This window comes from Amblyomma americanum, chromosome 1 (genome assembly GCF_052857255.1).
Source record: "Amblyomma americanum isolate KBUSLIRL-KWMA chromosome 1, ASM5285725v1, whole genome shotgun sequence".
Lineage (NCBI taxonomy): Eukaryota > Metazoa > Arthropoda > Arachnida > Ixodida > Ixodidae > Amblyomma > Amblyomma americanum.
In genome coordinates this window covers 521,806,537-521,832,789 of record NC_135497.1, presented here as the reverse complement: position 1 = coordinate 521,832,789, position 26,253 = coordinate 521,806,537, and the positions used below count along the sequence as shown (strand labels likewise).

The window sequence follows — 26,253 nt, the reverse complement described above, 5'->3', positions numbered from 1 at the left end:
GGTGCGCAACTCGGGCAGTTGTTCAAATGCAGCGTGACTGAAGGGGACCGCACTGATACCGCACTTCGTCCTGGCGAGGACCGGAACGAAAACGCTTATTGTAGTCGCTGGCATTCCTGTTAAACGCTATTGTCGCTATGGGCACGCTATCTTCACTGCTTCCGGCATTCCTGTTCGAACACGTGGGGACGCTATTGTCGTCGTCCCCTGGCAGCCCTGCCGTCACGTCCACTTCGCCGAATTTCACAGCAGGAAGGAAGCGCGAGCGCAACAGTGCCTACTCCACCACCAGCACGACAGCACTTCAATTTCTACTGCACGCGGCACCGCTCCAGTTCGACCTTGACCTCTTGAACGCGGAGTTTAGGTTGTTCGCGTTGCGATTTGACACATATGGCCAGCATTCATTTTTTGCCTCCGAAATGGCGGTCCCGTTTGATGACACGCTCCAGCATCCGTCGGATGTCATTTTATTTGAGCACGTCCGTTTGGACATGTTGGCGGCGGCGCTGGCGTCGTTGGCTTCGGTGTTTCACGTCTACACAGACGGTTCATTTACCTCGACGGCTGCCGGCGCGACATATATGGTATTCGCACCGTCTGGTCGAATTCAGTCAGTTGGCCGGTTCCGCGTTGAAGGTGCTTCGAGTGCATATTCAGTCAAATTGGTAGCCTTCGAGGAAGCCCTGAGATATTTGATCACCCATCATGATACAACACCAGTTCACATTTACACTGATTCTCAATCATTATGTGCTTTATCTACATATATATCTATGCACAGCACCATACATTACATAAAATTACTTCAGAAACATGTTACACTTGCGAGGCCGGTACGCTTGTTCTATGTTCCGGCCCATAGTTGCGTGTCGGGCAATGAAATTGCCGATATCGTTGCCACAGGGGCGGCCTCTTCTCACAGACTGCGTACCGCACTTCGGTCGATGGCCACTGTGCGCTGCGTCCTCCTTCCGGTCGCCCGTGCGCAGTGGGCGGTGTCGGGGAGAGAGAACAATGAGGGTACAAGTATCTTTTCATGGGTGCCCGACGTCCTCAATCCACCATCAAATTTTCCTCCCACAAGGCCCTTATCTCTCTTCTAATGTGACATGGCAGTTTTCCGTCATACTTTCATCGTTCCGGTTTTGCTCCGTCATCACATTGTCCATGCGGTCATCCACAGGCTGATGTTCTTCATTACATTGCAGATTGTCCACTCACAAAACACATTGTCAGACGTCTTCCACACTCGCAATCCAGCCAGTCTCCCACTGCCCATTGGCGATCCTGGTTGGATTCCCGAGAACACTGGGCATTCCTCTTATAAATCACATCCCTGATCAGTTCACCTTTGCCGAGCTATTCTCGTTAACATTTTTATTCATTCCTTTCATTTGCACTTTCATGCACTCCTTTCATTTGAACACACTTCACCAAACAGTGTGGCTATGCCGACCTCACAGGGTGCACACGCCTTGCGTCCGCCTCGGCAATTTGCACGATAAGCCCAGCCCGCTTAGACTTGCTCAAGATCCTTTTTTCCTATTTATTTATTCATTCCTTTTTATTTTCTTACTGATTCATTTATATTTTTATTTCCCCCCTTTTTTCTGCTCCTTCCTTTTTTTCTTTCATCTTCCCTCTCTATTATCATTCATTTCTATTTTTTAATTACCATTAAATATATCTTTATTTGTCTGTTTTTTTGTGCGCATCCGTTTCGGTGCGCACAACCATTACTGAGGAGCCCGTCCTCGAGGCGCTCCTCTTTTCCGTGGTTTCGTGACCGCTCGGGGGGCCCTTTTGGCCACATGACGTGGACACATTGATGTCCGCCCCTTAGGTGGCCACGTGCCGCGGTTTTGTGTGTGACTTGTTGTGAGTGTGTGTGACTGTGTTTTTCATTTTTTTGTGTTTTTTGTTAGTGTGTTGTGTTTTTCTCTTCTTTTTTTGTACGTCTTCTCAGTATGTGTATTTCTGGGGTTTTATTATTATTATTATTATTATTATTATTATTATTATTATTATTATTATTATTTGTTGTTGTTTTTTCTCTTTTCTGTTCTTTTTCTTGGCTTTTTCTACTGTTTCCTTTATTTCTTTTCTCTCTTCTCTTCTAGTTTTGCAGCGCCATTCATCACTGTTAATTACGCCATCTCCACCTCAGGTTATCAACCTTCGGACTTCGAAATCATCTCATCCTTATGTTTCTCTAATTTTACCATTTCTTCATTTTCACTCATTCTCATTATTCCTACCTATTTTCTTTTCTCTTCTTATAATATATATTCATTTTATCCCTCTCTTCCCTTTTTGTTTTCAGCACCTCCATTGTTATGAACCATCTTTTATTCATTCAATAAAACAGCTCTGCGAGGACTTTTTCATCCCGGTGTGATCGTTGACACCTTCGGACACTGTTTCAGCTACCGTGCCCAATTTTTTCCATTGGCAATTTTCCTACTAATATAAACATTTGGCCAAATGGGCCCTGTTCGTTTTTTCTTTAATTTGTTTAAGCCTGGTGATGCTATGCAGGTACAGGCTATTTCTCATTCCACTTTATTTTTGCCATTGCTTTTCAGCTTTTAACAGGGAATGAGACACCGACTGATGCGGTAGAGCATTAGGAACGGCGGCATCAAGTCTAGTTATTAGCAACGGCGACAGCAAGTCTCGCCTGTTGGCAGCCAGCACATCTGTTTCTACTGGGTGGCTCCGAGCAACTCGATGATGATTGCTCTCAGCACTGCCCTCATGGACCAGACTTAGAGGACCCAGGTGTCAGCTGGTTAAAATTACCGAGCTTTGCCTGGGCGGAATGCTGGATACAAAGGAACGAAGGTCTGAAGTTTGAACACAACCGGACGCCCATTTCTGAAGTCTCTTCACGTGTAGAACGCGGTCGCGGCGATCAGGCAGACGTTATCTTCCCCAATTGCCGCGTCCATATCGGGGGACAAGAGGGCCTCGTTTCCGGTTGCTATTCGGCTTGCACGAGCACCGCAACGGGCTGGAGGGCATCTTCTTCAATAATCGCGAACAGCTCTAAGGACAAATGACCACTTTCCGCCCTTTTCCCGACATTGCGTTGCGGCCTTGTGAGTCGGGTGTCATCTTAAGAAGAACAGGTGTAGGCAGCACGTGGGAAATATAATCTGGCCAGAGATCATCACCTACTGCAGTCTACGTTACCTCAACGGCATCCTTCTCTCCATCGGGTTCAACACGTGACGGGGGCGTGTCCATAAGTGCGGGTTATGAGTGTACGCACAAGTGGAAGTTTCAGGCCACTCCCACCCCGGCGAAGGCGTCCTCAACTTAAGGAATTTAGGGAAGAACGCTATGAAACTCGCCCATGAGTGTGGTCGAAGCACTCAGTTTTGATTTTACGCTTGTAAAAATGTGAATAAACACAGTCTTCTATTGCTACCAACGAACTCCTTCACTGAGCGGCACTCCTATCCTGGTCGGAACGAGCGTCGACTTGCCCGTGGTTCCGTCGAGCCGCGACCCCGAACCCCCACCTACATACAACAGGGGACAGTCGCACCCAAGCGTGAACTTTTACATAGAAAAACCATGCTCAACCTCATATTATTGACCAAAAACGTTCAAGAAATACATGTTTCAAAGAGCACATTTATGAACTAGAGCAGAAAATGCAGCCAAATCAAGGAGACCTATGCATGTGCTTTGAGAGAAACCAATGACAGGTAATGACAAACGCGCCGAACGTTATTTCCGGTCGATGCCAAACAAAACGCTTTGAGGTTTTGTTTCCCTCACGTGCCCGCTTTCAGAGCGCCTCCCGCAAAATTTGATTTTTTTTTCGGCCGCCGCGGTGGCTCAGTGGTTTTCGCACTCGGCTGCTGGCCCGAAAGACGCGGGTTCGATCCCAGCCGCGGCGGTCGAATTTGGATGGAGGCGAAATTCTAGAGGCCCGTGTACTGTGTGATGTCAGTGCACGTTAAAGAAGCCCAGGTGAACGAAATTTCTGGAGCTCTTCACTGCGGCGCCTCTCATAGCCTGAGTTGCTTTGGCAGGTTAAAACCCCCATGAAACATTTTTTCACACGATTAAAGCAACTAGTTGAAGATATCGCAAGGTTGCGTTGTCTACCGCGGGAGTACCAAACGATGCTTTCAAATCAAAGGAAGTGCAGATTTATCGCAATGTCGTGAAAATACCTTCGCATGTTCTTGATTAATACCATACACACTGGCTTCAGCGCCGCGCTCCTGTACGAGCTGCTCTCGCCAACTTTACAGACATTTTTTGGAGAAAAAACCGCCAAGAGCAACTGTGCATCGCGTGTATATAAGTCTCCTTGCGCTGCGTCCTGCCAGATGACGACCGCTGCCTGCTCCTGTCATTGTTATTGCCATCGTCAAGCGCGCACCGCTGTCCAGCTGTGCGTCACGTAGGAGAATAAAGATGCCAGTACTGAGAGAGAGAGAGACTCTTTAATGAAGAAACAGAAAATTTAGCCGGCGTTTCAATATCGCTGGCATGCTACTCTGCGTAGGGAGGGGAATTTGGGAGATAAAGACTGAAGGAGAGCAGCGTGGAAGAGGTGGAAAAAAAACGAAGATAAAATGCAGCCATGAAATGGGTACTAAGGATGCAGTGGCGAGTATTGATGTAACCTATGGAATGATGGAGTGCATATTCCGACGAATGGGCTGACGAAGTTCACTGCAAGAAGAATGCATGAAGGTAACCTGCAAGTGAATTTAGAGCTTATCGAGATGTCCAATGTCTCTTAAATATGTAAAAAGAAAGTTCATTGCAAGTCTCTGTTGCCTGAAGCAGGCTAAGGGGCCTAAAACTTTTTCCATTGTTAGGGGCACTGGGCAGAGCTTCTGCATGCAATGTTCATAGTACGCACGCTCGTTAGCATACGCAGGGCACTCAAGCAGGATATGTTCCACAGTTTCTATCGAAGCACTGCTGTCACAATGCGGACTGTTCATTTGTCCAAAACGGTATCGCAGGTCATTTGTATATGCAGCATTCAGACGAAATCGGTGATAAAGTGTTTCGAGTTGTCGAGGAATTCTGGGTGAGAGTCTTGATCTAAGATGTGGCTCGATTGAGTGAAGAAATTGGTACTGATGTGTCGGCAAACTCCAAAGCCGATACGTTTCTTCGTACGCAAAACTTTTAGCCATTTGGGACGTATCAGATTTCGTGAAAAAACTTCGAATGTATCTCTGATGTTGATGGCCCTTACGGGCCGCTTCATCTGCTTTCTCATTAGCGATAATGCCACAGTGAGCAGCTACCCACTGAAATGTTATGCAGTGGCCTGCGGCAATAGCTAAATGATGGATATACCCAATGTCCAGGGAAACTGGCTGGTGATTCGTTTTCTTCAGCAGGTTGGCCAGGATCTGCAGAGATGCTTTTGAATCGGTGAAGATAACCCAACGGCCGGCGGTTCGGCGCAGGATGTAAGAAACAGCTTTCTTAATGCCGTGAAGCTCAGCTGTTGTAGAGGAGGTCCTCCGCTGCAGCCGGTAAGAAAGAGCATGGCCTGTTGAGGGCACATAAAGGCCACAAGAAGTTTCTTTAGTAGTTGAACCATCGGTGAAGATATGGGTGCGCTGCGTATATTCGATTAAGTAGGCGAGAGTAGCTTGCAGAAGTGCTGCCTGTGGCATGCGGCTCTTTGCATTCACACCTGGAACAGACTTATTCACCTTTAGAGGAGAGAGTGTCCATGGAGGAAAGGCTAGAGGTAGTAGTTTCTGAGGCTGATTAATAGTAGGAAGGGGCAGGAGCTGCACTGCCTGGCCAAAGCTAGAGTTGCTGTGAGTTAGGTGGTCACGGTGTAGGAAGTGCTTCTTCCCTTGCAGGACATGGCGGAGATGGGTACGCATAGTTTCCTGGGCGGCAATTACCTCTAGTAGGAGACATCCTCCCTCCGCTACTGTTCCTGATACAGAGGAACCCTTTGGGAGGCCAAGACATATTCGCAGGCAGTTGTTCCGTGCGGCATTGAGAGTCTTATTGCTTGATGTAGATAATCTTTGAAGCACTGGTAGACAGTATGCACTGCCAGTACTGGCAGTACATAGATCGCAACGGCCCACCGAGAAGTGGCAACGAGTGGGCGGCTAAGTGCATCACTTCAGCTCGTCGGCTCGGGGATATTGTCCCCGAAAGCCACCAGAAAGGGCAGAAGGGCACACCAGGACTAGCCAGGCAGTCACACTCGACGAACAGACGCACGAGCCGGGGAAGACAAAGAACACCAGCGGGTGCTGTCCCACCGCATGGCGGCGCCAGTAAATGGCTAACACCGTGGCATTGTCCCTCCTCTTGGAAAGGGCATCACCCCGATTCCGCGGAATCACGGAAATCCGGAATAAAGTCTGTGCCGCCGAAGTGAAAGAATAAGTCCTAGCGGGCGTGGAAGGCCTTCAGCTTGGCAAAGTGGACGATTTCGGATTCCGCCTGCCGCCTGGAGGAGCGAACGGACTCTTGCGGGAGCACTTCGTAGTTAACATCACTCAGTTTGTGCAGTACTTAGTCGGGGCCGAAGTAGCCGCGAAAAAGTTTTTCGGAGCGACCCCGCAGACGGATTGGGGTCCAAACCCAAACTTGATCGCCAGGGTGGTAAAACACGGCCCGGTGATGAAGGTTGTAACGTTGAGCGTCGCTTTCCTGCTGGGTACGCGTTCGCTGTCTAGCTAGCTGGCGGGCGGATTCTGCGTGCCGAACGAACTCTTCAGCGCCAGCGACGTAGGGACGCGCAACGTCCGGCAGTAACATTGCCTCCAGCATAGTCGTGGCTTCGCGACCGTGCACCGAACGGAACGGCGTGAAGCGCTTCGTCTCTTGAAAATCAGTGTTATATGCGAACGTGACGTAAGGCAAGATCTGGTTCCTGTTTTTATGGTCGGTGTCGACGTACATGGAAACCATGTCGGCAATGGTCTCAATGGGTCGCTCAGTCAGTCCATTTGTTTGAGGATGGTAGGCAGTGGTTCGACGATGACTGGTGTCACTGCATAACTTCCTTATTAAGGGCTGGTGCAAAAGTTGTGCCTCCATCAGTTAAAACGAACGCAGGGGCACCGTGACAGAGGGAAATGTTAAAGATGAGAATGTTCGCAATTTCGGCACCGGTGCCGCAGGGAAGGGCTTTCGTCTCACAATACCGGGTGAGGTAGTCGGTGGCAACTACAATGTGCCTGTTGCCCAATGATGATGTCGGAAATGGTCCCAGCAAGTCCATGCAGACCTTGTGGAAAGAGATTCTAGGCGGATCAATGGGATTCAATAGGCCGGCCGGCTTCACAGGTGGTGTCTTCCGACGTTGGCACTCGCGGCAAGACTTAACGTAGTGCTGGACAACTGCAGTAAGCAGGGGCCAGTAATACTTCTGCCGTATCCGCGCCAACGTGCGAGAAAAGCCGAGCTGGTCGGAAGAAAGGTCGTCCAGGCATGCGTGCAGAACTTCGCTTCGAAGCACCTTTGGGACCACGAGCAGGTACGGAGAGTCCGTGGGACCGTAGTTTCTCTTGTAGAGGATGCCACCCTGCTAGCAGAACGACGGTAGCCGGCGTGTGAACAAGCGGGGCGGCGACGAGGGGCGGCCTTCGAGGTACTATATTAGGGATCGTAGCTCGACGTCATTTCGCTGTTGCTGAGCCAGGACAGACGTGGTTAAAGCGCCAAGAAAATCGGAATCGTCTTCCGTATCAGCAATGGTGTACGGGAGAGGAGCAGGAGACAGGCAGCCTGCGTGGCTGTGTTTGTTGCCAGACTTGCACACGATAGTAACATCGAATTCTTGCAAGCGCTGACTCGAAGACGCCAGCCTCCCCGACGGGTCTTTAAGTTTCGCGAGCCAACAAAGCGGGTAATGATCGCTCACAACTCGAAATGGGCGACCACACAAGTATGGGCGAAATTTCGTCACCGCCCAAACGACAGTAAGGCAGTCCTTTTCTAGGTAGAATAATTCGCTTCAGATCGCGACAGAGTGCTGCTTGCATAAGCAATCACGCGCTAAAACCATCTTGCCACTGAACGAGGACGGCACCCAGACCAACGTTGCTAGCATCTGCGTGTAGTTTCGTGTCCGTCTCGTCGAAGTCCGTCCGTCGTGTCCGTCTCCTCGTCGAAGTGGCAAAGAATGGGCGCAGTTTGGAGGCGGTTCTTGAGTTCATCGAAGGCCGTCTGCTGTTCTTGGGCCCAGATGAAAGGTTGGTCGTCCTTTGTCAAATTAGTCAGAGGCTTGGCTAGTCGGATGAAGTCTCGCACAAAACGTCGGTAATAGGCACAGAGACCAAAAAACGGCGCTCAGCACGCTTATCAGTGGGGGTCGGAAAATCAGAGAGGGCAGCCGTCTTGTCGGGGTCAGGGCTAACATCGTACTCACCTACGGAGCAGAAACCTGGAGGCTAGCAAAAAGGGTTCAGCTTAAGTTGAGGACAATACAGGGAGCCATAGAAAGGAAAACGATCGGTGTAACGTTAAGAGACCGGAAGCGGGCAGGGTGGGTGAGGGAAAAAACATGGGTTAATGAAATCCTAGTCGAAATCATCAGAAAGAAATGGGCTTGGGCAGGTCATGTAATGCGAAGGCAAGAAAACCGCTGGTCCTTAAGGGTAACGGAGTGGATTCCAAGAGAAAGTAAGCGTAGCAAGGGACGGCAGAAGGTTAGGTCGGCGGAGGAGATTAAGAAGTTTGCAGGCAAAGGGTGGATGCAGCTGGCAAAGGACAGGGTTAATTGGAGAGACATGGGAGAGGCCTTTGGCCTGCATTGGGTGTAGTAAGGCTGATGATCATGATCACTGCGCCATACATGCATGCTGCTGACCCGTTTCAAAGGTTATGAACGGTCCGCCTGGTCTGAAACGACAGCCGTAGATTCACGTTATTTATCTTCGTTCCTTGGTGTGCTGCCAACGCTACTCAAGCAAAAGAGGTGGACAAATGGCGTAATTTCTTGTCTATACAAGAAAAATAAATCTTGAGTAGATACAGGTGACTAGAACTTCCATGATTTAGTCATCGCATGACTGGTTTACGCTACCGCAGTGAAGATCATTCCGCTGATCCGCCCTGCATGCATATCTGATCTGCCCATCAACATTCAGTGCACTCTATTGCTCCTGAATAAATAAAATGTTATCTCTGTTGTCTCATCGAAACAATACACTTCCGTCCATAAGTATCCTGTTTTCACAGTGCGACGCAATGTTCAGCGCTTCTTATCGGCATTGTATGCCGGAGCTATCTGCCATCAATAGTATAGAGAGTTTTAGCACCATCGTGCGATAAATACGCAAACTACGGTAATTACGGATCATACGGCGAACGCGGCTAAGCAAGCACTGTAACCGTAGCAAGGGCAACGTAATACGTGCTACCATATTTGCCGTACTGGCCCTACGGCTGGAATAAAACTCTAATGCGGGTTATGCAGGCCTAGAGAGCTAGCCGTTAATGTGGAACTGTCTCACAGAGGTAATAAAAAACTACATAAGATATACACTGCATACGTTAAGTGTTATTATCATATAAACCTGTTTCCTCCCCTGAAAAGCGAATATCTTCTGTCTTCTGAGGCAACTTAAACAAGTCGCATTGCGATGCGAAAATTCGCTCGCCTGATTCTCAGCACAAACGTTGAAAGGCGAAATAGGAACGCAGGGTACTTACCCTCTGCCTTCGCTTTCAGGGGGTTAGGATAGAGTCCGTACACGTTCACATTCCTAGGACGGCGCATATATACATACCTCTCCGCAGTGCGAGGGCTACGTTAAAACGACCGGAGCTCGTTGGTATGTATATACGACACGCAACTGCAGAACTTAGCTCGCCATTCCATCTCAGCGAGCGTGTGCGCAACTGCATCTTAGAGGGAAAAGCCAAGTGCGCGCTGGGGTCACGGGAACCCGCACGGGAAGGGAAGCAAGAGTCGCAGGTTACCGCACAAACCAGGAAGAGCGCCACACTTCCCGGGCATGTGGCGCGTCCTATTCCCGAGAACGGCATGAACAAGTGTACATTGTCGCTATATTGTGTAATTTCACCGAGTGTCAGAGTAAGGCTCCAGTACACAAAATTGAGAGGAAGGTGTGTGAAGAGATTCACTGCTCACTGTCCAAGGTCTAACACAAATAATGACGTTTCGGGAGAGGTACGGCTCCCTTGTTCACATTGAGCAACCAGCTGGACGTCCCGGGCTTTTCATAGTGGTTAGTATTGTTCTTAGACATTTCGCGTAGATAGGGTGCAATGTGGATGATAGTGATTCGAGATTTCGGAGGACTGATACATTCTTTTCCGTTGTCAATATATTGTAGCGAAGAGAAAGTTAAAGTGCGATTGCCGCGTGCTGAAGACGACGCTGCTGCTGGCGGACCTGTGTTCTGGTTTGTGTGTTCTTATGCTCCGGTTATCACCAGCTGTGCTCGCCGCCGGCCTCTACGTCAAGCAGGCTGTGACATTTTGGTGGAGCTGCTGGGTACGCATCTCATGCCACACACCCCGCCTCGCAATTCGAGCCCTATACTAAGTTTTCCTGGAGCCCTCGGGAGAAACAGAGACTCTCGCTAGCAGACGGCAGCAAGGCCAAGCGCCGGAATTCGGACTCTTGCCCGCAGGATCGAGGACATCTAGGACGACCAACGCCACCATGCCGTCCCAGTTACAACAAACCGACCCCGCGATTGCGCCGAGGATCGTCTACGTGCTTGTCACCCCAAGATCGGTCACTCCGTTCCGTGGCGATGGACTTGATGGTGTTGAAGACTGGGTCCAGCACTATGAACGGGTAGCTCGACATAATGGGTGGACACCCGACCAATATCTGCACAACCTGTATTTCTCCTTAGATGCCACAGCGAAATACTGGTTCGAAAACCACGAGGCGTCGCTAACATCATGGGAGATATGCAAGAGCGAACTGGTACGCTCATTTGTAAACCAGCATCGGCAAGAGCATGCTGAAGATCTGCTCCACGCTCGTATCCAGGCTCCCACCGAGAGCGTGAGAAGTTTCGTCGAAGACGTACTGCGTCTGAGTGCCCGCGCTGACCCTCGGGCTACTGAAGAGAAGAAGGTGCGGGCCTTGATGAGGAGTATCCGGGATGACATCTTTGGAGGCCTCGTTCGCAATCCTCCTACCACAGTAGCCGAATTCGTCGCTCAAGCTGCCAACATCGAGCGCGCATTGGCGACAAGAACCAGTCACTTTCGGCGACTAAGCACCCTTCTTGTTCTCTCAAGTCTTGCTTCATCCAGCCTGAGTGATAGTGGCCTGGCCGATGTTCGTGAAATTATCCGCGACGTCGTCCGAGAGGAGCTGAAAAGGCTGTTCCCAGCTCCTGACCAGCCGGCATCTGTCTCCATCGCGACGGCTGTTCGGGACGAACTGCGACACGCGCTGGCGTCCAAAAACGTACCCATTGTAGCTGCAGCCGACCAACCATCTCTGAGCTACGCCGCCGCCGTCAGTCGTCCACCTCCCGTACATCGTCAGTACTAGGCCGCTGCCGATTCCGGCTCTCGACGCCACGAGTTCGTGCCCCCGTCTGATGTACGCCTGGACCTGGAACCACTGGGCCGCAGAAAAACCGACATCTGGAGGACTAGAGATCGGAGGCCGCTGTGCTTCCACTGCGGTGTACCTGACCACTTATACCGCTACTGCCCTTACCGCGAACTCGGCCTTCGAGGTTTCAACCAGGCTGATCCGCGCCCCCGCCACGGTGAACATCCCCGCGATATACAGGGCCACCTTCGACGCTCTCAATCGCGAGTGTCAGCGTCATCTCGCACCTCCCGGTCGCCGCTCCCTCGCCGATCATCACCCTCTTCTCGCGGATCTCGCCGTGAGAGCCTTTCTCCACGTCGGGAAAACTAAGTACGGCGACGCCTGGCGGTGGAGTTGCCGATGTTGCACGCAGTAAAGAACCTCCGCCTACGTTGAAATGTCCCCGCTCGACTAATGGCACCCTTGGAAGCGAAGACTGTTCTGTGGTCGCTAGCAATGTAAACGTTTTAATCAACGGTCGTGAAGTAACGGCGCTTGTCGACACGGGTGCAGATTACTCGGTCTTCAGCGGCAACTTCTCTCGGCATCTTCGCAAGGTTACCACACAGTGGGACGGCCCGCCCATACGTACCGCGGGAGGTCACCTCGTAAACTCTGTTGGCAAGTGCACTGCCCGCGTTGAGATTCAAGGTGAGACGTGCCTAGCCACATTCATGATCCTGGAGAATTGCTCCAAAGACGTTATTCTTGGCATGGACTTTCTCCGTGAGTATGGCGCTGTAATCGACGTAGGGCGGAACAAGTTGACCCTCCGCGCACGTTCTTCGTCACCAATACCTCCTCGAGCCTTCTCTCCCCCCCCCCCCCCCGCACTGCCATGAAAGTTGATGCCGACCATGTTCACTTGCCGCCGTTGTCGACCGTTTTCCTGCACGGTCCGAGCCGATACCACCGCATGTGGCGAAGGCGTCCTCGAAGGAAGTGTCCAGATGCTACTTTCGCGGGGCATTAGGGTAGCGCGAGGGATCGCCAATGTTCAACGTGGGCGTGCCAACATTTTAGTGACCAACTTCAGGAACGAGCCGCAGCACCTGACGAAAGGGGTAGCTATAGCCCAACTGGACGAACTTAGCGACGTTCACGAAGCTGCTGCGCTGCCTGAGGAGGAGGCCCCGCCCGGGTCGTGTGACATTACAACGTTGCCCCTGGACATCGATCCCAAGCTTGAGCCTTCCCACAGACGCGTACTGCTCTCGCTTTTGTATCGATACCACAAATGTTTCGCGACGACATCCCGAGTTCGCCAGACGCCCGTCGACAAGTATAGATTTATTGCCGATACCGCGACGCCCCGATTCGCCAACCGCCATACCACGTTCCCTTGAAGGAGAGGGAAACCATACATGAGCAAGTCCGCGAAATGATTAACGACGACGTCACCCAGCCATCGAACAGTCCGTGGGCCGCCCCTGTAGTACTGGTCAAGAAAAAAAGACGGGACCCTTCGATTGTGCGTCGACTACGGGCGACTCAATTAGGTGACCTAGAAGGACGTGTATCCACTACCTCGCATCGACGACACTCTCGACCGTCTCCGTCATGCCCGCTTTTTTTCGTCCATCGACTTGAGTGGATACTGGCAGATTGAAGTGGATGAGCGCGACCGCGAGAAGACCACATTTATAACACCGGATGGGCTCTACGAGTTTAAGGTCATGCCGGTTGGCTTGTGTACAGCGCCCGCGACATTTCAACGAGTCATGAATACTGTGCTTACCGGACTGAAGTGGCAGACGTGTCTCGTGTATCTGGATGACGTTGTCATCTTCTCCAGCACTTTCGCTGACCATCTTGTGCGCCTTGAAGCGGTTCTTCAAGCTCTCCTAACCGCCGGACACACGCTCAAGCCTTCAAAGTGCCGCTTCGCATACAGTGAGCTGAAGTTCCTAGGCCATGTCGTCAGCCAACTGGCTGTGAAGCCAGATCCAGAGAAAACGGCTGCCGTAGAATCCTTCCATCCACCAACCGACAAGAAGACTGTCCGCAGCTTTCTCTGCCTCCGCGCGTACTTCAGACGTTTCGTTCGCAACTTCGCCCAGATCGCAGCGCCACTTTACCGTCTTACAAAGGATAGCATCGCCTTTGAGTGGACCGAGAAGCAGCAATCAGCATTCCGCCAATTAAAGTACGCCCTTACAGCGCCTCCCATACTAGGTCATTTCGGTCAAGATGCCGACACTGATCTCCACACAGACGCCAGCAACAGAGGACTAGGGGCAGTGCTTGTGCAAATCCAGGACGGCGCCGAGCGGGTTATTGCCTATGCCAGCCGAGCTCTTTCGAAGGCGGAGGGCAATTACTCGACAACTGAAACAGAGTGTCTCGCTGTCATCTGGGCGATCACCAAATTCCGGCCCTACTTGTACGTTCGCCCTTTTCGCGTCGTTACCGACCACCATTCCCTGTGCTGGCTCGCCAATCTCAAGGACCCCGCAGGCCGCCTTGCTCGGTGGAGCCTGCGGCTACAGGAATACGACGTCACCATCATCTACAAATCCAGCCCAAACATCATGATGCTGACTGTTTGTCTCGAGCCCCCGTGAATCAGGTGCCAGGGGGCGATAATGACGGCGAGGACGGCTTCCTTGGGGCATTGGACACGGCAGGTATGGCTGCTCGGCAGCGCAATGATGCTCAGATTCGTCAGCTGATTGCACACCTGGAAGACCACGAATACGTGGTGCCCCGCGTTTTCCTGCGTATTCTGCCGACGTTCCGGATTCTGCACGGCGTATTGTACAAGCAGAACTTCGACAGTAGCCCGAGGTCATTGCTCCTTGTTGTGCCAGAAGACTTGCGCGACGAGGTGGCTGAAGCTTGTCACGATGATCCTACTGCTGGTCACGTTGGCTACAGCCGAACAGTTGCACATATTCGAGAGAAGTATTATTGGCCGCCACTTCTCAAGTACGTCCGTCACTACATCAAAGCTTGTCCAGAGTGTCGAAGACGGAAAAGACCTTCTACACGACCAGCTGGTCTTCTCCAGCCGCTAGAACCACTGCATGCTCCGTTCCACACAATTGGAATGGATTTTCTTGCCCATTTCCAACGTCGAAGTCGGGTAACAAGTACATTATCATAGGCACCGACTACCTAACCCGATACGCCGAGTCTCGAGCACTTCCTTCTGCGACGGCTGCCGAGACCGCCCAGTTTTTTATTGAGTGCATTGTGCTCCGGCATGGTGCCCCTGCCGTTTAAATCACTGACCGGGGTGCCACGTTTCTGGCACAGCTCACACAGGAGATCCTCCGTCTCAGCTGCACCAGCCACCGCCGAACTACGGCGTACAACTGACAAACCAATGGGGTGACGGAGAGGCTGAACAAGACGATGACTGACATGATCGCCATGTATGTGGACGTCGCCCATCGCAGTTGGGACGAGGTACCACCCTACGTTACCCTCGCGTATAATACCGCAGTCCAGGAGACGACATGTATGTCCCCTTCCCAGCTGCTGCATGGCAGACAGGTCACCACAATGTTTGACGCTATGTTGCTACACGAGCCGTCTGTCGACGTAGTCGATGATGCCCGTCTAGTCTGCGAGCGCGCGGAGGAAGCTCGGCAACTCGCTCGACTCCGCCTCGAGCACCAACAACATACAGACGCTCGTCGGTACAATCTCCGTCGACGCGATGTCCATTTTTACCCTGGTGACAAGGTATGCGTGTGGACGCCGGTACGGCGTCGAGGTCTCTCCGAGAAACTCATGAAGCGCTACTTTGGCCCGTATACGGTCTTTCGCCGCATCGGTGAGCTGAACTACGAGGTGCTGCCCGAAGGACTGCGACCGTCGTCTCGCCGTTCCTCCCGCCCTGAAATTGTGCACATTGTCCGGCTTAAGCCGCATTACACGCGATAATCGCCTGCATGTTCCACTGCCTCCTACATCGGCCAGCAAGATTTCCGGGCCCCTGTGTGGTTTTCCGCCGCGTGATTTTTGCTCTCGGGTTAGCATCGGGACGATGCTTCTTTATAGGGGGAGGTAGTGTAGCGAAGAGAAAGTTTAAGTGCGATTGCCGCGTGCTGAAGACGACGCTGCTGCTGGCGGACATGTGTTCTGGTTCGTGTGTTCTTGTGCTCCGGCGATCACCAGCTGTGCTCGCCGCCAGCTTCTACGTCAAGCAAGCCGTGACAATATCTGCTTCATCCCAGTTAATTATATGGCCAGTGTCTTGCGCATGCCCCGCGATTGAGTTCGTTGTCACTAATCCTTTTCGTACATCGTACTGATGTTCTTCCAGGCGTCTCGTGAAACCTTTCCTTTCGCCCATGTAAACTGATGAACAGTCGGCGCAGGCAATCTTGTAAACCACGCCGGGGAACTTGTCACGAGGGATCTGGTCTTTCGTGCCAAGTTCCCCGGCGTGGTTTACAAGATTGCCTGCGCCGACTGTTCATCAGTTTACATGGGCGAAAGGAAAGGTTTCACGAGACGCCTGGAAGAACATCAGTACGATGTACGAAAAGGATAAGTGACAACGAACTTGGCATGAGGGATCTGGTATTTGCCCCGCCGCGGTGGCTCAGTGGTTAGGGCGCTCGACTACTGATCCGGAGTTCCCGGGTTCGAACCCGACCGCGGCGGCTGCGTTTTTATGGAGGAAAAACGCTAAGGCGCCCGTGTGCTGTGCGATGTCAGTGCACGTTAAAGATCCCCAGGTGGTCGAATTACTCCGGAGCCCTCCACTACGGCGCCGCTTTCTTCCTTTCTTCCTTCACTCTCTCCTTTATCCCTTCCCTTACGGCGCGGTTCAGGTGTCCAACGATATATATGAAACAGATACTGCGCCATTTCCTTTCTCAAAAACCAATTACTTACTACTACTACTACTACTACTGGTCTTTCACGTTTAGAAGCTCATTTCTTTTCTTGCTTGTTGCGGCATGTGCAACATGGACGCCGGGCTTGCAGAACATCCGTGCCAGCGCCTCGCTGATCCCTGATACATACGGGACTGGGGCTCGTTTCGATTTCGGTGCGTTAGCACTTTTGTCTTCCCCGGCTGTAGGCTCCTTCTATTGAGCCACTCTTAGCGTGTTCGGAATGAAGGAAAGCGGGTAGCCGTTGTTTTTCATGTCACGGTCTTCATTTCGTGGTTTTGCTAGGGTGGCGTCTTCACTGCATACTTGCCTGGCACGGTTGATTATAGAGGCAACCACTGACCGCTTATGACTGACAGGGTGCACTGAACTGAAATCTAGATTCTTTCCAGAGTGCCTTGGTTTCCGGTAGACGCGATAACTAAGAAATGTCGGAGTAGATGTCACCATAGTGTCGAAGAACAGAAGGCAGCCGTCGGTCTCTTCCACAACAGTAAAGTTGATTGAGGGCTCAATGGCGTTGAGGTGATCGAGGAAAGTGCGGGTGTGCTTTCGGTCTAAGACGCAGAAGCAGTCGTACACATACCTCAGAGATACTTTCGATCCCCGTTGGAAAGTGGCCAAAGCTTTGCTTTCGATGGCTTCCCAGGCGATGTTAGCCGCTGTGACCTTGATGGCTGCCTCCATTGCTGTGCCAAAGGTCTGTTGGTACAAGGTGACACAGTACGTAAAATAAGTGTTGGCGAGAGAGAATTGCAAAAGTTGGCAAAGTTCCGCTGCTTTGAACGGCGTCCGAACGGCGTCCCACAGTGAGCAGCGGAGTGCACCGTTAAATAAATTATTGTGGAGTAGCTACGGAACAGTATTTAGTCGCTTCCGAGCGCTGTCTGTCGATAGAACCCTCGCATGGCACACAGTGATACGATCACGTCCAGAAAGGCCTCGTAGATCATTTGCAAATCTCCGAAACCTATCATCCCTCAACATGTACACCTCCTTTACCATGGCGGCGTGCCCCGTCCTGAGGGTAGAAGTTGGGTGCAGGGCTGCAGACAAACAGAAAGACTTATTCCGTGCACGCACCTGGCGAGCAGCAGCTTGACACAGTTTCTCTTCCCCCCGTCGCGACTGCTACGCGCGGCAGGTGTGTTGCACCTGAAAAGCGGTGACTTGTCAGAAGAGCGCTTAACACCTATACTGCGATCGCAACACACTACGGAAATGACCATGAGGGACCAGTGGAATCATTTTGTGAGCAGCAGTGTCTAGAGCTGCTCCTAGTTTCTGCCCCCTCAAAAAATAGGTACGGTTCTGGTGTCCGCCGATATGTGAGACAGATACTGCGTCCTTTCCCTTCCCCAAAAACCAATTTTCAGTTTTAGTTTCACACCCACGACACATACATGAAAGCGAGATTTAGGCCTCCACTGACCCGCCGCGGTGGCTCAGTGGTTAGAGTGCTCGGCTACTGATCCAGAGTTCCCGGGTTCAAACCTGACCGCGGTGGCAGGGTTTTTATAGAGGCAGAACGCTAAGGCGCCCGTGTGCTGTTCGATGTCAGTGCACGTTAAAGATCCTTATTCCGGAGCCCTGCGCTACTGCACGTCTAATTCTTCCTTTTTCTTTCACTCCCTCCTTTTTCCCTTCCCTTACGGCGAGGTTCAGGTGTCCGCCGATATATGAGACAGACACTGCGCCATTTCCTTTCCCAAAAACCAATTATTGTTATATTTACGACTCCACTGACTCACGGAGCTGGTTGTGCGCCCTTTCTTTCGTGAAAATAAAAAGCCTTTGCACAGTTGTGAACGCAAACGAACTCTACGAACGTCGTCGGCTCCCGGGTTTTGTTTGATTTTTGAGGAAAGGAAATTGCACATTAACCGTCTTGTATATCTCGGTGAACACCGGAACCACGCCGTAAAGGAAGGGATATAGGAGGGAGGGAAAGAAGAAAGAGAAAACTGAAAGTTTAAAGTTGGATTTTGAGGAAAAGCGCAGCGGCGGAACACCTGTGGCTAGGTGCTACTAGTGGCGCATGCGCAGTAGGGACTAGGGAGCCAGAGAGAGAGAGAGAAGCATTCGCGGCGAGGTGCGCGTTGTGTTGTCATGTGCCTCCTCGGAGCTCCTCCCATCGAAATCGCATGTTCGCGGCCAATAAAGCTTTCGCTCTAATATTGGTCACTGTATATGAACTTGGGTGCCACAGATTTGTCGCAAATGTTCTCCTTCAAGCGCCATGCAATGCCGTGGCATAACTCCGCTCACGCGACATACGTGACCTGAAATCCTGGTGGAAAATCCCAGCTTTCCCAGAGGCGGCTCAACTATATCCCTCAGAACCTTCTTGAACGACTGTGTTTAGAAATCAGAAGCATGACAAGTGACCGCTGCACTATCGAGCCATATCGAGTTATGCAAGGCAGCTACGAATACTCTACATGCACGTGCATAGAATCACTTAGCTGGGCCCACATTTTCAGTCGTAAGTTCCTGGCAGCAGCGGAACGCCTGCGCCCTTTAACTCGAGGGCTGTTCCTTCAACGAAGGGAGAACGCGCGCGTTCGCACGGGGAGTCAGACGTGCTGGTCGTCGGCTCCGGCGATTTTTCAGCCGGAGCAGCGGAAGTTTCCGCCTGACCCTAGCAAAATCATCCCCAACGTGCACCGAAAGCTGTCGGGAACATCTGGACACCAGTTTTTTCCAAGGTGGGCCCGGTTAAACCCCCTTTTCGGGCAACACATGGCCCGATCGGGCCGGTGGCGCGGCTAGGCCTAACGGCCGAACCGGTACCCGGCACATCGGGGCCTCTGGCCACTGACGCCAGTATGGCTGCTACGCAAATCTCCTGCCGAGGCTACGACCCCGAGAACATGCACTGGACAACGGTTAACCCAGCGGAAACCGAAGGCCCAGTTTCGGCAACGGTTACCCCAGCGGCACCCGGAGGCCCAGATTCGGCAAGATTTCGCAGCGCCGCGTTGAACGCCGCAGTGCTGCGCCGAGCGCAAGACCAAGCCTTAAAGCCGGTGTCCGTAGACGCGGCCGGCGTTCACGCCGGAAACCAGCAGTCACCCGCCCCGCGCGCGGCGGGCCGCAGTCGGCGACTGCTCACGAAGTGGAAACCGCCTGTTATTTCCAAGCCTGCTCCAGACGACTACGTCGTCGTCATCAAGCCCCGGACCCGCGTCTCGTTGTACGAGACTTTCCAGGAGACCGGCTACGGCCGGGCGTACACGGCTCTCCTGGGCGCGCAACCCGCAACAGATCTTACCATAATACCGGTAAGAGAACAAAACCTCATTATTGTTCACACTGCGAAACCTGAGCTAGCCGACCGTATCATCGGCGAATTAGAACTTAATGGACCCGACGGGAAGGTCCCCCTTGTGGGGCACCTGCGCCAAGACGACAAGGACGTCTGCTACGGCGTCATTACCGTCCGTAACTCTGAAACTACGGACTCGCTCCGTACTAGGCTCCAATGGCGCTTCGGCACCATCGTGGAAGTGCGAAAATTTGGGACATCCAACAAAGCGAGACTGACTTTCGCCGGAACAGAGAAGCCACGTTTCGTGCACTACGACTCGGAGCTTGTACAAGTTAGGCCTTACCAGCGAACCATTCCAGCCTGCCGACATTGCGGTGTGGTCGACCACCGCGTGGACGCCTGCCCCGGCCAGAGGCTGGACCGGTGCGGCCTGTGCGGACAGCAGGCTCTACTCGTTGAGGGGGTGCGGGCCCCTCACCAGTGCAACCCAAAGTGTTCAGTGTGCGGCGCGGCCCATGCCACGGGGGGCCCAGCGTGTACTGCTAAATATCGCGCTATCCAGCCCACGCAGGCCGAGCGCGGGCGTAAATCGAAGCGAAACCGACGCAAGCGTGGCAAGCGTCGCCCGGACAAGCTGAAGGCCAAGGCTGCCGACCAAGCCATGGACCAGCCTGTGAATTCCTCTACTGGGAGCCAAGGGAAACCTCCAGCTGCGCCACCGCCACCTCAAGCCGGTGCAGCGAAGCCCCTCGGACCTCCCCAAAACGGCGGCTCCAAGACGTGGGCAAACGTTGTCAAGCAACACTCCCAGGTGGGCGGCGCAGGCAGGGCAGCTTCTCCCTTCGCTCCCCCTTCCCAATCCCAACAACGGCCAATCTCTGCCGAATAAAAAGAAATATCTGCTCTCCGCGAGCAGGTTGCAAATTTTCAAAAGCGCCTCGCAATAGCGGAGGCCCGCCAAAATTCCTCCAACCACACCTCTGCCTCACCCGCAGCAGAGGCAATGGAAAGCTACGCAACCCCTTCAGGACAGGCTGCGCATGCCCTCACGGCACTCGAGGCGAGAGTGAGCGCGCTCGAAACTCAAGTTAACAACAGAATATCCGCATTGGAAACGCAAATCAATGCCACACTTACGGCGGCACTCAACAAAATTAGCCACCTTGCGGCATCTATCCCGAACCTCATAACCGCTCAGTTCGCTCAACTCACCCGCGCTCCCAAGCGCGCTGGCCCGCTCAAAACCTCCGCAGGCCGGCAGCTCAAAGCGTCTAGGCGTCGAATCGCCGGAGAAGAAGAAGAGGTCCCCTGTGCCATCCTCAGTACAGAGAACGCTCCTCTCTTTGGAGCCACTGGCTCTCAAGCCTCCTCTCTCCAAACTCACAACTCTACCCTTGATCATGGCGGGCGCCCCTAGAAATAGGAAGCATCCGCGAAGCAATTCGATCCCTATTCAAATTGTACAGTGGAACTGTCGCGGATTCAAGGCACGCACAAAGCGAGCCGATCTACGCCTTTTCCTTACAACGTTCCCAGAATTACCTGCTGTGGTGGCCCTTCAGGAGCCAGGAAATGGCGCCACCCTTGCCAGTTACACGGTGTACCAGCAGGATGCGCATAGCTGCCTCTGCGTACATAAAAATTACACGGCCTCCCAGGTTGACCTGGATCTTAGCGCTACTTTCTCCAATGTAATGGTGACGATCCTTCCGCTACGCAAACAGGACCCCCCATTGCACATACTCAACATTTACTGTCCCCCAAAGCTACCAAATGTTACATTCGCAGATATCTTCAGCCGGGCTTTGAAGGTCGCGAATCGGGATCCCCTCATAATCGTTGGGGACTTTAATGCTCCCAGCACCTTATGGGGGTACACACGTGAAGAGAAACGCGGACGCAAGTTGGCGGAGCTTGTTTCCACACTGGGCCTTACTCTTCACACGGATCCCGCGCAACCCACTCGTATAGGTAACTCCGTTACACGCGATACGTGTCCGGACCTCACCTTTACGAAAAATATTCGCTATGCAGATTGGAGGAACACCGAGGAATCCCTCGGTAGTGACCACTGCATAATTACCACTACAATCCATACCAAGCCACTCACAAGACCACAGGCCAATGCAAAACTACCCGACTGGACCAAATTTAGGAACAGTTACACCAATCCTCAATCGATAATGGACCAAGGATACTCAACGTGGTCCCAACACCTAGTATCCCACTTGAAATCAGTCGAGCAAAATGTTCAACTCTCAGAGGCGAGCCCGGCGGTGGATAACCACCTCCTCCACCTCTGGGAGGCACGACACAGCCTAGTCCGCCGCTGGCGTCGTCAAAAACACAATCGGAAACTCAAAATTCGAATTGCGGATATCACCCAACTGGCGGCACAATACGCGGCCCAACTCGCCGACTCCAATTGGGTGCACCGATGCAACACTGCAGCTCGGCAAATGTCGAGTCGGAGTACGTGGCGCCTCTTCCGCGCTCTTATTGATCCGGCACAAACCCGTACTGAGACACAAAAACAGCTTCAAAGGGCTATACATAACTTCACTGGAGACACGGCCAAACTGGCCGATGCGCTCCGCGACCAATATTTGAGTATACACCAGGATCCCCGTGGTCAGGCGTACTCGTATGCCGGTTCCGAGAACGCGGATTTGGATCAACCGTTCCAGCTCCATGACCTAAAAGCAGCCCTGGCTAAAATGAAGCGAGGTACAGCACCAGGCCGGGACAAGGTGACGGTGAAGCTTATTGCCAACCTCCCAGATCCCGCCTACGAAACTCTCCTCGATTACTTCAACACTATCTGGATTGGAAGCACACCACTCCCCATAGATTGGAAAACGGCACTAGTAACTTTCATTCCCAAGCCAGGTAAAGCCATTAACACCGACAACCTCCGGCCCATCTCCCTCACTTCGTGTGTGGGGAAGCTGATGGAGACTATGGTCCGCGACAGATTGTCGGCTTTCCTGGAACAACAAAACATTTTCGCAGACACCATGTACGGTTTCCGCCCACACCGGTCCGCACAAGATGTCCTGTTGCAACTTCACAAAGAGATTCTCGACCCCGTCGAGCACCCCAGCAATGATAAAGTAGTCGTCGCACTTGACCTGCGGGGGGCTTTCGACAATGTGACCCACGAGATCATCCTATCCCACTTGTCGCAAACACATTGTGGGCGCAATACTTTCAATTATATCAAACAATTCCTTACAGATCGCCAATCCTATATCCGGCTACAAGACACAGAATATTTCCCATATCAACTTGGTACACGAGGGACCCCACAGGGAGCTGTCCTCTCGCCATTACTATTTAATCTGGCCATGATGAAGCTCCCTACCCAGCTGGCGGAGGTCGCCGGTGTGCAGCACGCTCTGTATGCGGACGACATCACCCTCTGGGCAACACAACAATCGGTTGGAGACATCGAGACCAACCTGCAACAAGCGGCAGCTATAGTGGACGAATACGCTCGTCGCTGTGGTCTTGAATGCTCCCCGAGCAAATCTGAATTTGTGCACATACGCCCCAACTCAAAGTGCACAACCAAAATTGCCCTTTCCCTACTTAGCGGACCGATACCTGAACACGCGGAGATCCGGGTACTGGGGCTTTTCATTCATCATAGGCGCAAGATAGACACTACCCTAAACAAGTTACGTAAGGTGGGGACCAGGTGGGTCGGATGCTCCGCCGGGTGTCCAATAAAAGGGGGGGACTACGATGCAAAGATGCCCTGCGGCTGGCCAATGCATTCGTGACCAGCCGGATTTTATATTCGGCTCCCTACCTCCACCTACGCAAATGCGATGAGAATGCCTTAGAGGTAGTTCTCCGCAAGATTTATAAGAGAGCGCTCGACCTCCCCATAACGACGTCCAACAAGCGTCTCCTCGGTCTGGGGATGACCAACACCTTTGGGGAGTTACGAGAAGCTCATCTTAACAATCAATACTTGCGCCTAAGCAAAACACCTGCGGGGAGCCGCCTTCTAACCAGCTTACACATTTCCTACGCAACACATACAGAAGAACGGGTCCGCATCCCTGAAGCCTGGCGCTTTGCACTCCAGGTGCGACCCCTTCCGAAGAACATGACTGCAGACATCCATGATGGTCGCCGTCTCGCGCGGGCGGAGGCTATTTCTCAACAATATGGCCACAAGCCAGGTGTCTTCTATGTGGATGCGGCCGGCCCACACCATGGGGGTTGGTACACGGCGGCCGTCATCCACCAAAACACTACAGTTCAAGGCCTTACTTTCCGTGCCCCAAACATTACATTTGCGGAAGAGATCGCCATTGCACTGGCCGCCGCAGATCCAGAGTCCCGAGTCATTATTACGGACTCCAGGGGCGCCTGCCGCAATATTGAGCAAGGGTACATTCCAGACCGTGCTTTCAAAATTCTCCACGCATGCGATTACACAGGGTTTCCGACCCATCGTACCATCGTGTGGGCTCCGGCTCATGCGGGTCTTGAGGGGAACGAGGCAGCCGACGCTGCCGCCCGCGCGCTTACTCACCGGGCGTCGCCTCATCCGCAGCCTGATCCGGAATTCAATTTCAATCCGGCCATCACCTTTAAAGAGATCACCTCTCTTTATCAAAATTTTCATGGTCTCTATCCCCCTCCCTGTAAAGGCCTCACCAGGGTGGAGGAGCGCTGGCTTCTCCGCCTCTATACCAATACTGTACTGTGCCCGGCAGTACTTAAGCACTTCAATTCTTTCTCGGGCGCGTGCCCACACTGTGAGGAGGAGTTTTCGGACACCTACCACATGGTGTGGGCATGCCCTTCCAATCCTGCCTACCCACCCCACCTCCACCCCACTCGAGAGGCCTGGGAAGCTGCCCTGCGCGGCTGCTCCGAACTCCATGCCCAACAGGCATTGGTAGCTAGAGCCCGAGCCGCTGCGGAAGCTACAGGGATCCCGGACTAGGGCTCCCTCCTAGTGTTTGTAAGGGACGGGCCCTTCCGGCTCGCCCCATCGACCTCTCACTGTAAATAGAAATAAAAGTTTTCCTCCTCCTCCTCCTCCTTCAACAAAGAGCGCTGATGTGAGCAGAGGTTCAGGTATTGAACGCCATAGCTCTGCCGCTTCGAACGGGGCTTGGGCCTTTGTGTACGCTATGGAGTTCACAACAGTGGCTGAAGTTCTCTTTTACACTTTGCTACAATAAAGCTGAAAGAAATTTCTTCAGCCGTCACTAAACAGCGATTGCTGAAAGATCGTGCTCCTATTTTGACCCAATCCTCTATCTAGACTTTTTTTTCCCGCGCAAGACGCAATGAAATATGATGGCGGTGTCTGGGCCTGCACCATCTCGTTTCCCCTGATTTACAGCTGCGCCCCTAGCTGTAGGTCCTGTCTTTTTGTCAAGCTTTCGTGGATGCTTCCTGAACAAAGACCGCAATTGACACTAACAATCCTGCGCACTGCTGTACCTCTACGCTGTCCAAAAGAATGTAGGAAGATGTACTGTGTTCATATAAGTGTTACGGATGGTTTCTCCTGTTCCCTTTGGCATCATCGCGCACTCGTATCAGTACAATCGCAATTAATAGATATCTGTCAAGGTTCCGTGATACTTCCCATGTACTAACCTCTATTGACACCAACAATCCTGTCTGTCTGTCTGTTGCTGCCAGGATGAAAAGAAAATGCACAGGCCTGCTCACTGGCTCAAGCCGAGCCACAATCGCTACCACATGTAGATAGAAGGAGAGTTGAAAGAGGGGATAGAAAGACAGGATAGTAAAGACGCGCTAAAGACAAGGCCGATCCCGGAGGTAGTGCAATACCGGGCCAACCGGTGGCTGGAGTGAAGCATCCTTCAAACTCTCCGCCACATTTCCAAAAATAAATCCAACTTGGACCCGTAACAGATACTCCACGGGTCCGGACAATCGCTCACCAACAATCCCGCACACGTCCCCGTATGCTCTCTTATAGAACACAGGAAGATGTGCTGGGTTCATATAAGTATTACGGAGGGTTTCTCCCGTTTCCTTTGGAATCATGGTGCGCTCATATAAGTAAAATCGCAATGCTTAGATATTTGCATGCGCCTTTTAGTTTCAGCAGAATTTCAGTTGAAGCTGCTTGTGCCTTTTTTTCAACTTTCATGTTCTTTTGAGCGGGCTGCTTTCATTGATGACCTCACTAATCATGAATTATAGGCAACCTTATACACGTTCTATAAAAAACGTAACTGATTGAAATTCCAAGTACCTCATCTGAAATGTTGCTTATTTTAGTCAACTACAACCGCCCAAAAGTAACTGAGCATTTACAAAATATTTTAATCGAACACTATAACGTTGTATTTCTTTCCACTTTTATTGGCATAAGACATACCATATAGAATGAGCCGGTGCGCCTTCCCTGATCTGTTGACTACTGCAATTCGCTTGCTGTTAATTTTCCTCAGCAGTCATTATTCTCACTTTACTTCGCAATTTCGCGGCCCTCCGCCGCCCAGGAGTGCTCTGCTGTGCGACTCCCGCGCCGCCCTCAGCCGCCTGCAATCTAACGGCCG

General features: G+C 52.2%; 1 pseudogene; it reads left to right on the top strand.

Moving 5' to 3' along the window:
• Positions 1-10,663: 10,663 nt before the first annotated feature.
• Positions 10,664-11,893, top strand: LOC144128743 (uncharacterized; annotated as a pseudogene).
• The last annotated feature ends 14,360 nt before the right edge of the window (positions 11,894-26,253 follow it).